Source organism: Hemitrygon akajei, chromosome 23 (assembly GCF_048418815.1).
Source record: "Hemitrygon akajei chromosome 23, sHemAka1.3, whole genome shotgun sequence".
Lineage (NCBI taxonomy): Eukaryota > Metazoa > Chordata > Chondrichthyes > Myliobatiformes > Dasyatidae > Hemitrygon > Hemitrygon akajei.
Genome location: NC_133146.1, coordinates 60420022 through 60434321, shown reverse-complemented (window position 1 = coordinate 60434321; position 14300 = coordinate 60420022).

Sequence of the window (14300 nt, the reverse complement as noted above, 5' to 3'; positions counted from 1 at the left end):
AATGAGTCAATCAGAACTGAACACAAAATAACCGAAACCCTTGGGAAACAAAAGGATGTAGATGATTGAGATATCTGGGCAGAAAAATGACAGTGTATGCACAAGTTGGTGAACTCTGCCATGGATGGTCCCAAGTCCGACTGTGAAAGGAGGAAGGTCGTGTCTGAGGCCAGCAACCACATCCTGCAAAAATTCGGTGGTACAGAAACGCCAGCAGAAGCTCAGAAGACCTTATCCCTGGGAGAGGGAGAATATTTAATGAGCTACACCTGGGAATGACTGAAAGACTGGCACAAGACTGAGGACTCTGGCGAGCTGTTGTCAGCAGCCTCTACCCCAGTAAGGGCGATGGGCTGAAGAGGGCAAATATGGTGAGACACAGGTACAATTGAATCAGTGTGAGGTAATGCATATGAGCAAGTGCAATAAAACAGAAAGTTACTGGGAAATAGTGAGCAGCGTGAAGGAACCAAATATATACTGTACTGTGCAAATGTCTTAGGTGTCTATATATACACAAAGTAATTGAAACCTCTGGGAAACAAAATTTTGCAAAATTGTGTATTCCACTGTACTGCAGCCACAAAAAAATCATGACATATGTGAGTGATGATAAACCTGATTCTGATCTGGGTCTCTATTGTGGACCGAGAGTGGGAAGGGGGCAGGGACAGGGGAATCATGGTTAGGGAAAAGGGGAAGGGAGAGTGGAGGGAACAGGAAGCTCCAGAGAGACATTGTGTAATGACCAATAAACCAATTGTCTGGAATCAAATTACCTTGCCTGGTGTCTCAGGGTTGGGTGTGTCTGCACCCACACCACCCCCTAGCACTCCTTCTCTGCCATTTGTCCCACCCCTCCCACGATGCTTCACCCTCACCATTCCCAAAATCCTTTGCTCCTGTCAGATTTACAAACTTGCTCTCCGCTCTACCTTGATAAAAACTGCAAAAGCATTAAGTACCTGTGCCTAAGACATTTGCACAGTGCTGTATATGATGCTGCTGCACATGCACATTTCATTACACCTGCACATGCGTGTATCTGTACATATGACAAGAAACATGACTTCAGATGTGTACTGTGTATGAAGGAGCTGGAATCGGGCTGGATTTCTTCCTCAACCAACATGGACAAAATGAGTGAACTGGACTGCTTTGATATTATGGTTTCTTTAGTCATTCACATGGTTGATGACAAATGTCCAAACATTTTCATAATTAGTTCTTTGCTTGCTCTATATTCTGAAAGCCACAGCTCAAATTTTCCCTTTGACGAATCTAGTAATTATAACACTGCTGATAAATTAATCCTTGAAGACCAGAGAAACTCTAACTAATATTTAAATGATTCAACAAAACTCCCACCAGCACTTCATATGTCTAATTGTCAAACACCAAACATAATAGCACAAGAGACTCCTCAAATGTTACAATTTGTCATCATGACAGTTCCAACTCATTATTCCATTTTGTCAACTTGTACCAAAGCTTCCTCTTATTCAGCACTTACACCTCCTCTATCAGATCTTCCATCAAACACCAGTGATGTTTTTGCTGACAGCCTTTTTATTCAGGATGAAAGCAGAGAAGTGCAGTTCCCTCTGCATTAAGCCGGGCTGTACCAGCACACAGAGAAGCAAAATGAACAAAGTTCTGTCTGATCTCCCAAGAACCCAAAAATGAATCTAGGAACAAAAGGGTTAATGCATGAGGATTGTTTGAAGGCTTTGGGCTTGTGTTTGCAGGAATTTAGAAGAATGGTGGGGGAGGAATTTCATTGAATACTGAAAAGCCAAGATAGAGTGTATGTGGAGAGGATGTTTTCTAAAGTGGGAGAGTCTAGGACCAACAAGCAGTCTCAGAATAGAGGGATGTCCGTTAGTACAGAGATGAGGAGAAGCTTTTACCAGAGGGTGGTAAATCTGTGCAGTTCATTGCCATGGATGGCAGTTGAGGCCAAGCTATTGGGTACATTTAAAGCGGAGGTTGATAGATTTTTACTTAGTAAGGGTGTCAAAGGTTATGGGGGAAGGCAGGAGAACAGAGTTGAGAGGGATAATAAATCAGCCATGATAGAATGGCAGAGCAGACTCAATGGGCCAAGTGGCCTCATTCTGCTCGTTTGTCTCATGGTCTTGCAAATGCTCACTGTTTATTTTAAGTTGCTCCACCATTCTTAGTGATGCAAGGCGGTATAGTGGTTAGCATCATGCCTTACAGTAATGCAATGTATAGATCTATTTCTCTTAGAACAATGACTCCCCTTAGCAATCCATTTGGACTGTTGTCTACACACGCATGTTGATCTGCTGTCTATGTATGCATATTGCTCTCTCTCTCTCTCTCTCGCTGCAATGTAAATACACCAGTTAAAGCCATCCCCCACATGTGTGCCTTTGTTTAATTGATAAGTAGTTGCAAAGACACAACCTGAATGTCAGAAAATATCACGAACTGCACCAAGAGTTCTGGGACGAGACCGCGAGAGGAAAGAGTTAAACAGTACGTAGTAAGCCATGGAAACTGACAAAGGGACGTGTGAGTAACAGTGGATAGTATACAGTGAAAGATGCAACTAGCAAAGTTAAAGTGAAAATAACATGACGATGGCTTAGGTTGGGTAAGTTGACGAATTTGATAGTTCTAATGAGGGCTGAAAGTCATATATCAAGAGGGTAGAACTATATGGTAATGCGAACAAGGTGGAGGAGCAAAAGAAAGCCCTCATGTTTCTCAGTTTAATGGGCGGTAGGATGTACAACCTAGTAATCCCTGAAAAGCCAGCAAGTAAGACCTTCAACAAAATTGTTCCAATTTTACAAATTCACTTGAGCCCTAAACTGCTGTAATAGTTGAGAGATTTAGATTTTACAAAAGGATGAAAGCACCCCTGAATACATTGCAGAACTGCACAAACTTTCCCAGTACTGTGACTTTAGTGATGGACTTTCTGATGCATTAAGGAACAAGCTTGCATGTGGTATGCATAGTCAAAGCACACATAAGAAGTTACCGTTAGAAAGAGACCTAATCTTAGAATGGGCATTGACCATTGCAAAATAATTAGAGACTGCAGCAAAGGATGCAGCAGAAGTAGAGAAAGGGAGTTTAGAATGTGAAATGTACAAAATGTGCCTGAATAGTGCAAAAAGCCAAAAATGTTATTGGTGTGGCAAATCCTCCCATGATGCAAATGACTGTTGGCTCAAAGAAAAAGTTTGCAGAGAGTGTCACAGACAAGGTCACATAGGGTGAGAGTGTGCAAGGCAGACGCAACTCACAACCAAAGAGAAAAACCACTCAAAGTGAAAAGTCTCAAACACAAAACTAAGCAAATGCATAAAGTGACCAAATGCGAAACAGAATCAGACAACACAGAGTCGGACAACGGTGAGCTATCATGCCTAGAATTGCATAGTATTACTGAAGCAGATCACAAAATCATCTGGATCACAATAGATGTGTCTGGTGTAAAACTGAAAGAACTGGACACAGGATCAACTTTGTCCATAATTCCAGAGGCTGACTACAACAGAGTGTTTTCAAAGCTACCATTAGAGAAGACCTCAGTGATGCTAAAGACTTACATAGGTGAAAAGGTGTCTCCCAAAGGCAAACTGAGGGTAAATGTGATGTATGGAGGCTAAACATAACAGTTAGAGCTTTATGTGTTGAAAAATGGAGGGCCAGCACTTTTTGGATGTGGATGGTTGAGAGAAGTCCAACTAGACTGGCACTTAATCGAAGCTCTCAATGTGCATCAACAGGCAAATTCAGCCCAAATGGTAGCACTAACCAGAGACTGGCACAGCTGCTTAAAGCTAATGAGAAGGCATTTGAGAAGGGGATTGGTAAACTCCAAGGCACAAAGGCCAGAATTGAACTGGATGAAGCAGCAACACTAAGATTCCATAAAGAGTGTCCAGTGCCTTACATATTATGTCCTAAAGTGGATGATGAACTTCAGAGCTTTGAGCAATCCAGCATTCTCTGCAAGGTTGAGTGGAGCAATTGGGCCATGCCCATTGTCCTGGTGATCAAGAAAGGGAAGGTCAGAGCTGTTCACATATGATAGGATTTCAAAGTGAGCATCAGCTCAGTGCCGTGTACTGTGCGGTATCCCCTACAATGAATAGAAGACAGTTTTGCAACTTTGACAGGCATGGAGAGGTTTTCAAAGATTGACTTGTCACAAGCCTTTCTGCAAATGGAGATTGAGCAGTCAAGCAACAAGTTCCTCCCAATCAACACTCCTGAGGGACAGTTAAAGTATAATCATCTCATCTTTGGCATCACATCAGCTCCAGCAATGTGGCAAAGAACAAAGGACCAAGTACTCCAAGATATCGTAGGACCACAAAGTTATCTTGACATCATCATCATCGTGACTGGCAAGAATGATGAAGAGCACCCCCAGGACCTTGGTAAAGAGTAAGTGTAATGTATGGATCTATTTCTTTTAGAACAATGACTCCCCTTAGCACTACGTATGATCTGTTGTCTGCACATGCATATTGATCTGTTGTCTACACATGTACTTTGTTCTTTATCTCTCTGTCTTGTTGCAATGTGAATACATCAATTAAAGCCATCTCCCGCCTGTGTGCCTTTATTTAATGATATGTAGTTGCAAAGACACAACAAGTACCAGCAACCCAGGTTCAATTCCCACTGCTGCCTGTAAGGAGTTTGTACGTTCTCCCTGTGACTGCGTGGGTTTCTCCTGGCACTCTGGTTTCCTCCCACGGTCCAAAGGTGTTCTGGTTGGTAGATTATTTGGTCATTGTAAGTTGTCTTGTGATTAGGACAGGAAAGAAAAAAATTGGTGGCTTGCTGGGCAGTGCAGCTCAAAGGGCCAGAAGGGCCTATTCCACATTGTTTCTCAATAAATAACAAATAAATAAATTCCACAAGACTTATAAAGTAGTTATGTCAAGTGCAGGAGGATCTAAAAGATACTGTGGAGTTTCTCTTCAATGCATTGAAATGGATGCTTGGTGAGAATGAGGCATATAATCACATGAAAGCATTCAATGGCAATATTAAGTTCCTTTTTTTCCTTTGAACAACCTACAAAATAAAAATGCCCAATGGAAAAGTCATTAAAGTTAATTCTTCTCATCCAGATGGTTGAGGGTTTGAATCCCAGAGATGTCAATCAGTCAAGATGATCTGATACTGTTGGGAGCAAGGCTTGTAGGTTATTTACAGTATGTCAAGGGAAGAGACATTGATATTGCTACAAGGAGAATGTCTGCAAACTTAGCATTTCAATCCACAGTTTCTTCCATTTTCCTCCTTAGGATGCAGTCACATTTATCAAATTTCTCTTCTTATCATTTTCCAACACATTTTTAGTATTCAGGGCAATTTTCTAAGCTATAAATAGGCTTCCTGTTGTGTAAAAGATTCGTTTTTTGGGAAAGAGGAGAAGCTGGGAATGGAATGGTTGGAGGGCAAAGGAAGGAGGTGCAGGCTGGAGATGTAGTTCTCCAATGGAATGTTTTGGAAATATATTCACAACAGGCCTCTGCAGAGACAGAGAACATAAACTCACCAAGGCAAGAAATAAAATCACTCAGCCTGCTCACTTTTGCAATAACTTGTCTCAAGGTTACTCTCCCATTTTATACCAATTAACTTCTTCACCGAAACCTGCTGAAAAATAAATCAAAGAGCTTTGAGAATATCTCTATAACACTCCTATTTTGCAGTGTGGATGTGTTTTTAAATTGCTATGGGGAAGTAAATAGATGGTAATTTCCTTCACTTATATATAGGTTGATAAATAAATGAATTCATATAAAATTAACTTACATAAGTTAATAAATGGTAAAGAACACTTTCTGCATGTTTATATGCATGGAACTTTACAAAAGCACACTTTGTAAAGTGTTATAAAGTAAAGTTTAAACATTTATCACTTTTCCTTCACTACCAAGTATATTGTTTAAATATAAAATAGTCTTTCCTGGTAAAGGGTGCAGATATGTTTCTTCCAAAGGAGGTGTAAGGCACTCCTTCCCTCCACTGGCCAGTAGGTCAGCTTCAGCAAGATGTAGCATCTGCTTAGCCCCCCTCACCCCTGATCAGTTGGATGGCCGTATGAGCAGCTGGTCCTCATCACAAGTGCTGGGTAGACAATCTCTGAAGGATATTGGTAATGGCTGGATTCACCCGTCCTGTAAAGACACTGCCCAGAAGAAGGCAATGGCAAACCACTTCTGTAGGAAAATTTGCCAAGAACAATTATGGTCACGGAACCGTGATCTGCTATATCATATGACATGGCACATAATGATGATGATGATTCCAGGTAAACCTCCAGCTATGACATTTTTACTCCTCGTGTATGTGAAGGATGTAAGAAATAAAGTCAATTCAATTCAATTCAATATGTGTCTAGATAGCTTACTTAAAGGTGTCAAAATACAAAAACATGGCATTCTAACTATTTTCTCATTTACAGTCCCTTGGGATCAGGGATGGCTTGCTTCCTCTGTGGCTCTGCTTTTCTGAGGTGTCTGATGTCTGAACCACAGAGAACTTCCAGAGATGGGATGTGCCTGACAAGGTGACAAGGTGTGTAGGTAAGATGGGGAGTGAGGTCGGCCTGGGTTGCTGCTTTTGATGAGAGTTTGTGAATGGCATTGAACATTCGCAAACAAACCCATTTCTGACATTATGTTGGAAATCAAATCAAATTTAATTGTCATTCAAACCCTACTGGATATAGCCGAAAGTGACAGCATTTATCTGGATCAAGGTGCAAAGCCATACATGCACATTCAAATAATGAAAAAGGAAAAAAAAAAAGAACACAATCATGTAAGAAAACACATTTTTAGTCCAGGACGCTAAGTGACAAGTCCTGCAAATTGATGGTTCCCAGCAGCCCAGTCTGTAATTCCACTGATAAAACACTTGAGGGCAGCACTGAAGGGAGAGGCCACTCCCAACCAAGCCCAGATGCCACGTTACAATGCAAGCTCAAGAACTGAGGCCTAGTCCTCACTCCAACCAAGGCGACACTACTGCCTCACTGCCTGCCTCGACACCAAATGAGGGAAGCAGGCCTGTGGCAATCAATGTCCAACAGGGTCTTGTGATCGCAAAAGAAGTGTCAAAAACAGTCATTCACAGTTTCACTGCACACCACCTTTGCACCAATTCGAAGGTACCAACTCTGGTTTCCCTGAGTAACATGGTCTCCACCCAGAACCCAATCTATCTCCTCCTACAGCCTGACGGCCCTGTGGTGAACTACATATACCTGTCTGGACACGCCCCCCCTGCTGACTGCTCCTGTTGTTCACGTGACAGGCCCAATACGAACCAACCAACCCAACAGCCCAACTCAAATTCCCCTGGCCCAACTGCCCAACTTGAATCCCCTGGTCCTACAGCTCAACTCAAATCCGTCAGCTGTACGGCCCATCTCAACCTCCCTGGCCCAACAGCCCGACATGACTCTTGGCCCAATGGGCCAACTCGCCTTCTCTGAACCACTGGCTGGTTATTCTGACCAATGAGGTCCACTGATGCAGTGGACCTGCTATCAACGTTGTTATTGCAGTCAAGAATAGTCTTAATTTGTATAGAAACAAATTTAATAAAGAAAAAAAAACACTTTTGTTTCGTCACTAAGAGGTTGCTGCACGTATACATGCTGCCATCTTTCTGGAAGTCATTAATGAGGCTGTTGAAGATGGTTGAACCTGGGCAACTGCCCTGGGGGACTCCTGATGTCCTGGGGCTGGAATCACAAACCTTTGCTATTAAGAGAAAACAAATAATTCATTTACTATTTGTTTCCTCATCATTTTCCACAATCTTCAATGTCCTTTTATCCTTTGGATTCCAACTAGGACACAGTTTTCACTGGAAACTTGCAAAAGAATTTCCACAATTGAATTAACCAGTTTTCTGAGAATATTCTCTCATTATACATTCCTTCTCATTTTAATCAGTAATGTTATTGTTCCAAGAACTGCATGTTATTATTAGTCATTATGATTTTTTTGTGCATTAGTTTAGTTGGATCAAATAAAATTTACATATTGTTGAAGGATTATTGCCTTCCAATTTGACGTGCAATTTTTAACTTACCAATGGAGCATTTGTCACTGGTAGATTTTCCAGAAGACAAATGGTTGCCATAGAGATTAATTTAAATAATAAATCAACAAAATCAACCAGCACACAAAAATATGGATCAGAGAACATACAATTTATCCTGTTAGTGTTATTACTGGCACAAGGAATGACAGTATGCCGTTATCTAAAATAAATCACTTTGATCATTTTGGTCATGGTAATCTCTATCCAGAATTACAAAACATCTTAGTAGATAAGGAACTTGAATTAATACAGTTAGCAGAAAAGCTGCTTTTTATTGCATTATATAATTCAAATGACAGTCTGACAATTCACTACTTATGCTATACTCCCACATTTCTTTTTATAGGCTGGAGGAGTTACTCAAGTCAGGGTCAGTCAATAACTACCTCCTTTTAACGTGACTCATAAAGTACTCAGGATATAACATTAATAAGAAGCAATTTCCAGCAAATTATTTAAAAACAATGTCATTATCCTTTCATTTTAAAACTCATTGCATTCTCATTAACAGCCATGTCTGTTATCTTACCAGATAATTTGAAAATCAAGAGCATTTTTCCTAACACTCTGTGTAAACTGGTGCATTAGAACTGTGTCAATCAAAGAAAGATAATACTATTATGCAAGCTTTAGATCCTGTTTGATCGTATTTCCCTCCCTCACCAGCCATCGCCCCCTCATTTGGTTTCACCTTTCAAAATCCGAATCAGGTTTAATATCACAGACATATGTCATGAAATTTATTAACTTTGTGGCAGCAGTACAATGAAATATAAATGATAAATAAGCACAGCGAAAAAACTGAATTACAGTAAGTATATATATATGTTGATTAAATAGTTGAGTTAGAATAAGTAGTTCAAAAGAAACAGAAATAAAAAACTAGTGAGGCAGTATTCATGGGTTCAATGATCATTTAGAAATTGGATAGCAGTTCTAGGGTGTCGCAGAAAACATGTTCAAAGAAAAACATCAAATCCCCAATGTACATAAAAAGAACTAATCACACAAATGGCAAAAAAAGAGCAAAAAAAAACACAGATTCACAAATCATTGAACCAGTCCAGGCAAATTCAGTTCGGCTCAACCTAGTGCTGTGTGATTCGTTAACTTCAGGCTGCAGAGCCAGTCAGCTCTGGTGAAAATTGCACAAACTAGCAACAAAAAAAGGAGCAACCAGAGACCAGCAACACTCCGTCACGTGAACGACAGAATCCGATCCACAAACTGCCCCAACTAAACTTTGCCCGAGACCCCATTTTGCCGTGACGTTACTTGGCAGCTGGTGTTTGAAACAGGACTGTGTTAACGTGTAATGTATCGCCTAATGGATTTTATGTTCAGGGAAGGAGGTAGCCTGGTTGGCCGAGTGCAGAGGGAAAATGGAGGAGGAATGATAATGACTTCAGCCTTGCTGCTGTCCTCCGTCATGCCACACATCATCGGGCAGCCTCTTCTTAGCAACCACTGCCGAAGTAAATAGGGTATCTGTGACAAGATCTGATATTTCTTTCTTCATCTACGGTGGCAACTAACCAGATTTTCTAATTTTATCCAAACACTAACTATATGATTTTGGGATATTAAGGGAATTGGGGAATAAGAGGTAAAGTAACTGAAATAAAATATATGCCAGTGAGATATGCCAAGTAATTTGAATGCAACAGGTAAGCATGTCAGCCAAAAGTGGTTCATATTTTATAAATAAGCCTGAAATTCCTCAAAGGTTCAGTGGATTATTTTATTAAAAAATGGCTGGAAAGTGATGCTCATGGTTATGGAGACCTCAAAACACGGACATCCCAAAACATGGGCATTCTAAGTCAATCAGTGGTTAAATACAGAAGATAGTCATTTCCTATTGGATGCAAAAGCTATCTCCTAGCTCAGAAGATGCAATAAATTACTTAGGATAATATATCTATGGTAAGCAACAAACCTTAATGCAGCTTTCCTGTTCTGTGGGTTTAAAAGCAGTATAAGATTTGCAGTTTAGTTTGTAGGGACAATGCTCAAAATCATACTGGGAAAATGAAGGATATCAAGAAAGTTGACTTGCAACTGAGGCACTGGCCCTATTGCAAAAAGGTTCAAGAAGAACTAATACTTGCAAGATTCATTCTTTCCCTATCCACTGATTAAATACATGCATTTATTTATATTTTAGATATTGATAATAAAGTTCATAGTAAATTCACTCTTAAACTATGTATACGTCACCATATACACCCCTGCGATTCATTTCCTTGTGGGCATACTTAATTAATCTATAGAATAATAACCATAACAGAATCAATGAAAGACCACCCAACCTGGGTGTTCAACCAGTGTGCAAAAGACAACAAACTGTGCAAATGTAAAATGAATGAAATAATAATAATAATAATGATAACTCAATAAATACACATCAAGAACATGAGATGAAGAATCCTTGAAAGTGCGTCTGTATGTTGTGGGAACATCTCAATGATGGGCAAATGAAGTTGAGTGAAGTTTTCTCCTTTTGTTCAAGAGCCTGATGGATAAAGGATATTAACTGTACCTGACCTGGTGGTGTGAGTCCTGAGGCTCCTGTACCTTCTGCCTGACAGCAGCAGTAAGAGAGAATGTCCCAGGTAATCATTAAAAAAAACTTGAAATATTCAACCTTTCCTCTGCAGGTTCAGAAAATATGTGGTTTCTAAATACCTAAGCATTTGGTTGGACAAGCTGTGATATTTCCATCTTCACTTAAGTGTTACTTCGTGACAACTAGCCAGATATTCTGTTTTTATCCAAATACTCACCAATATGATTCAAAGGATTCAAAGTACATTTATTATCAATGTATGCAGTACACAACCCTGAGATTCGTGTTCTCCACACACAGACATGAAACAAAGAAAATCATGGAACCCTTTTAAAGAAATCCTCAAACCCCCACCCCACACACAAAAAGAAAAAAAATTGTGCAAACAGCAAAAAAAAACACAGAATAGAAAACACAAATCGAAAGAGTCCATGGGGCTGTGTTGCTCCTTATTTGTAGACTGCCCCAATCAAAATCACCCAAAATAGCAACAAAAAAGGAGTAGAAATACATCATAACGTGGGATATTAGGAGAATTGGGATATGAGGTAAACTGACACTGAAATAAAAGATATGCCAGTGTTTACTGAACTGTGGAACAGGCAGTGTCTTGATTCTATTTCTTATGTGATTGTCCGTTTTGTGGCTGCCTGTAATGAGATGAACCTCAAGGTTTCATAAAGTATACATATTTTGATAATAAATGTACTTTGAATTTGAACTTGCTTTCATGTTTGGTGCTATCCAAGCAAAATTTAATTTTCATAGAAGATGGATGCTATACTTGATCCCAGCATTTTCTCGGTGTAGGCTACAATTGTGCTATTGGCCAGCAGGCCAGAGAAAGCAAAGGGGGTGAGGATCTCTCTGTTGAATAGTGCAAAAGACCTGAAATTAGCTTCCTTAATTGAAATTATTGACAACATAGCAAGTTAAAAGAAAAGGTGAACAATCTTGCCAGATTTTTAAAGGTTTACATGCCACTTCTCAGAGTGGGCTTCATCACTATCAGTGAAAATTGCATTTATTCCAAGATAGAATTAGGTGTTCACAAGCTATTTAGTGAAGATTGGAGGGGATAATTTTTTACTTCAGTAAACCAGCAGTCAAATTCAGTGACTGATTTTGCAAGTACAACACACTGATTTCACAAGGTTATGAAATAAATATTTAATGCAGTAGGTTGTATTGTATTTTTAACGATGCAAATGATTAATGTTTGGAGACAGAGTATCCGGATACTAAGGGAAGTTAATAGGTATGCTGGAATGCAGATATTACCAGCAATACTGAGAAAGAATTAAATTAGGCAGATTATTCGTGCATACTTACAAATTGCAGCGTGTCCAAGTCAGATCCTCCCTCCATCTACGGTTTGGTGGAGATCATTTATTTTAATATTCCGAGTGAGGTCAAACCTATGGAGAAGTCGCTGCAGTAGAGTTGGGTCTTTCATCTAGATGCAATATGACACATTCATGTTCCAGATGTACATTTATGGCCATTGTAGTAGAGGCATGTTTTATTGAAATGTATCAAGAGGATTAAAGTGTGATTGAAGATTTGAATGAAAGTAATTTTTGGAATCATCTAAAATGATACAGATTTACAGATAATGGAGACTTTGGGGTTAATTAAAATCAGTGAAAGAGAATTACCACTCAATTTCCACTATTAACAATGTTAACTGAGGAATATTTTATTCAACAGAAGTTTCAAGATTCAAGATTCAAAAACTTTATTGTCATTCTAACCGTACATCAGCTCTGCAGGGCAGAATGAGACAGCGTTTCCCAGGAGCAGTGCAATCATAACATAACAAACGCAACACTAAATAATAAACATAGCAATAAATACACAACAGCCACATGTCAGTTAAAAGCAAGTTATAAGTGTCCAGTGCAAGTTAAAAGTGTCCAAAGCAGAAGTCAGGTAGAGTAGCTATTCAGCAGTCTGACTGCCTGCGGGAGGAAGCTGTTTAGTAGCCTTGTGGTTTTAGTTTTTGATGCTCCTGTAACGTTCCACTAGAGAGAGAGAGAGAAAGTGAATGAGAAAGAGAACATTGGGCACTAGGCAGAGTATCAAACCAATAACTTTTTTTTGTGTTGATTTTGATTTCTAGATAGATTAAAATTAGTTCCAAAAAAACCCCCAAAATTCACACCTCGTTCATTCTGAAGTGGGATAGCAGTTAGCACAAAGCTATTACAACTTGGGGCGTTCCGGAGTTTGAGTTCAATTCCGGCGCCATTCAGTAAGGAGTTTCTGTACATCCTCCACATGGAGTGAGTGAGTTTTCTACAGGTGCTCCTGCTTCCTCCCATAGTCCTAAGATGCTACACTTAATAGGTTAATTGGTCACTGGAAATTGTCCTGTGATTTGGTTTGGGTTAATAGGGTTTGTTGGGGTGGCATGGCTTGAAGGGCCAGAAGGCCTACTCCACGCTAATAAATAATAAAATAAATATTTTTAAAAATACATATAAACTGAGCTGATATACACTGAACGCCATTTTAGCTGCCTTTCAGCATCCTATCTGATCCACCAGCCAAGTAGGCCTGCCAGCTTGGAGTCACTGGAAAAGTGTTTGAAGGCCATTCACCTATAAGTAACCAGTTCACATGGAGAACTTTGAAATCTGCCTCTGTTTGATCGCTTTCCTCTCTCTGCTCTTCATTGATGATTTTATCACAAATTCCGTTTGGTTGTCAAGAAAGGAGAAGCATATTCAAGATTGTTTAATGTCATTTCCTGTACACAAGTGTAAAGGAGAACGAAGTAATCGTTACTCCAGATCCAATGCAGCACAAAAAAATCATGAAAGATGAAGAACACAATAATAATAAAACACCCAATAAATATAAATACTTAAGACAGTTTATATACATAGATTGATTGTATGTCCATAAAGTGGCACTAGGCTCTACATAAGGTGACTGACAGGAAATAATAAAGTAGTGGTAGGGGTGTTTGATCAGCCTTACTGCTTGGGGAAAGTAACTTTTTGAGTCTGGTGGTCCTAGTGTGGATGCTACATCTGATGGGAGTGGGACAGACAGTCCATGTGCAGGGTGGGTGGGATCCTGCTAGAATCCTATAAGGAACTGGTTCTTTTGGAAGTCAGCAAGAGAGGAGCAATCTATCAGCAGTGCGCTTTCCAGCTAGGCTGCTTTGTGTAGTTAAAGTTATCCAAATCAGGAGGTTCTGCCTTCTGGAATGGGGTTCTAATTTTCAATGGGGTAATACACACCCCATTTTTTGTCATTGTTTTTTCCAGAGTACTAACAATGGAAGTGGCAGTAAAATCCATCCTGCATTTGCACTGTGCTGTACCTTGCACTATATTACCTTACAGAGAGGACTGCTTTTGGACAATGCAGGCTTCCATAAGAAATACATCCAGGAGAAGATGATTTGGCTCTCATGCCTGTTTCACCACCCACTTAGATCATGGCTGACCTTCTACCCCAGAATCACTCAGATTCAATTGATATTTAGAAATTAGAAAAGGATGTTCAAAGTTGTTTTGGTCTCATGACAGCAATATTATGAACCTTACACACGAGAAAGTCTGCAGAACTGGAGACCCAGAGCAACACACACAAA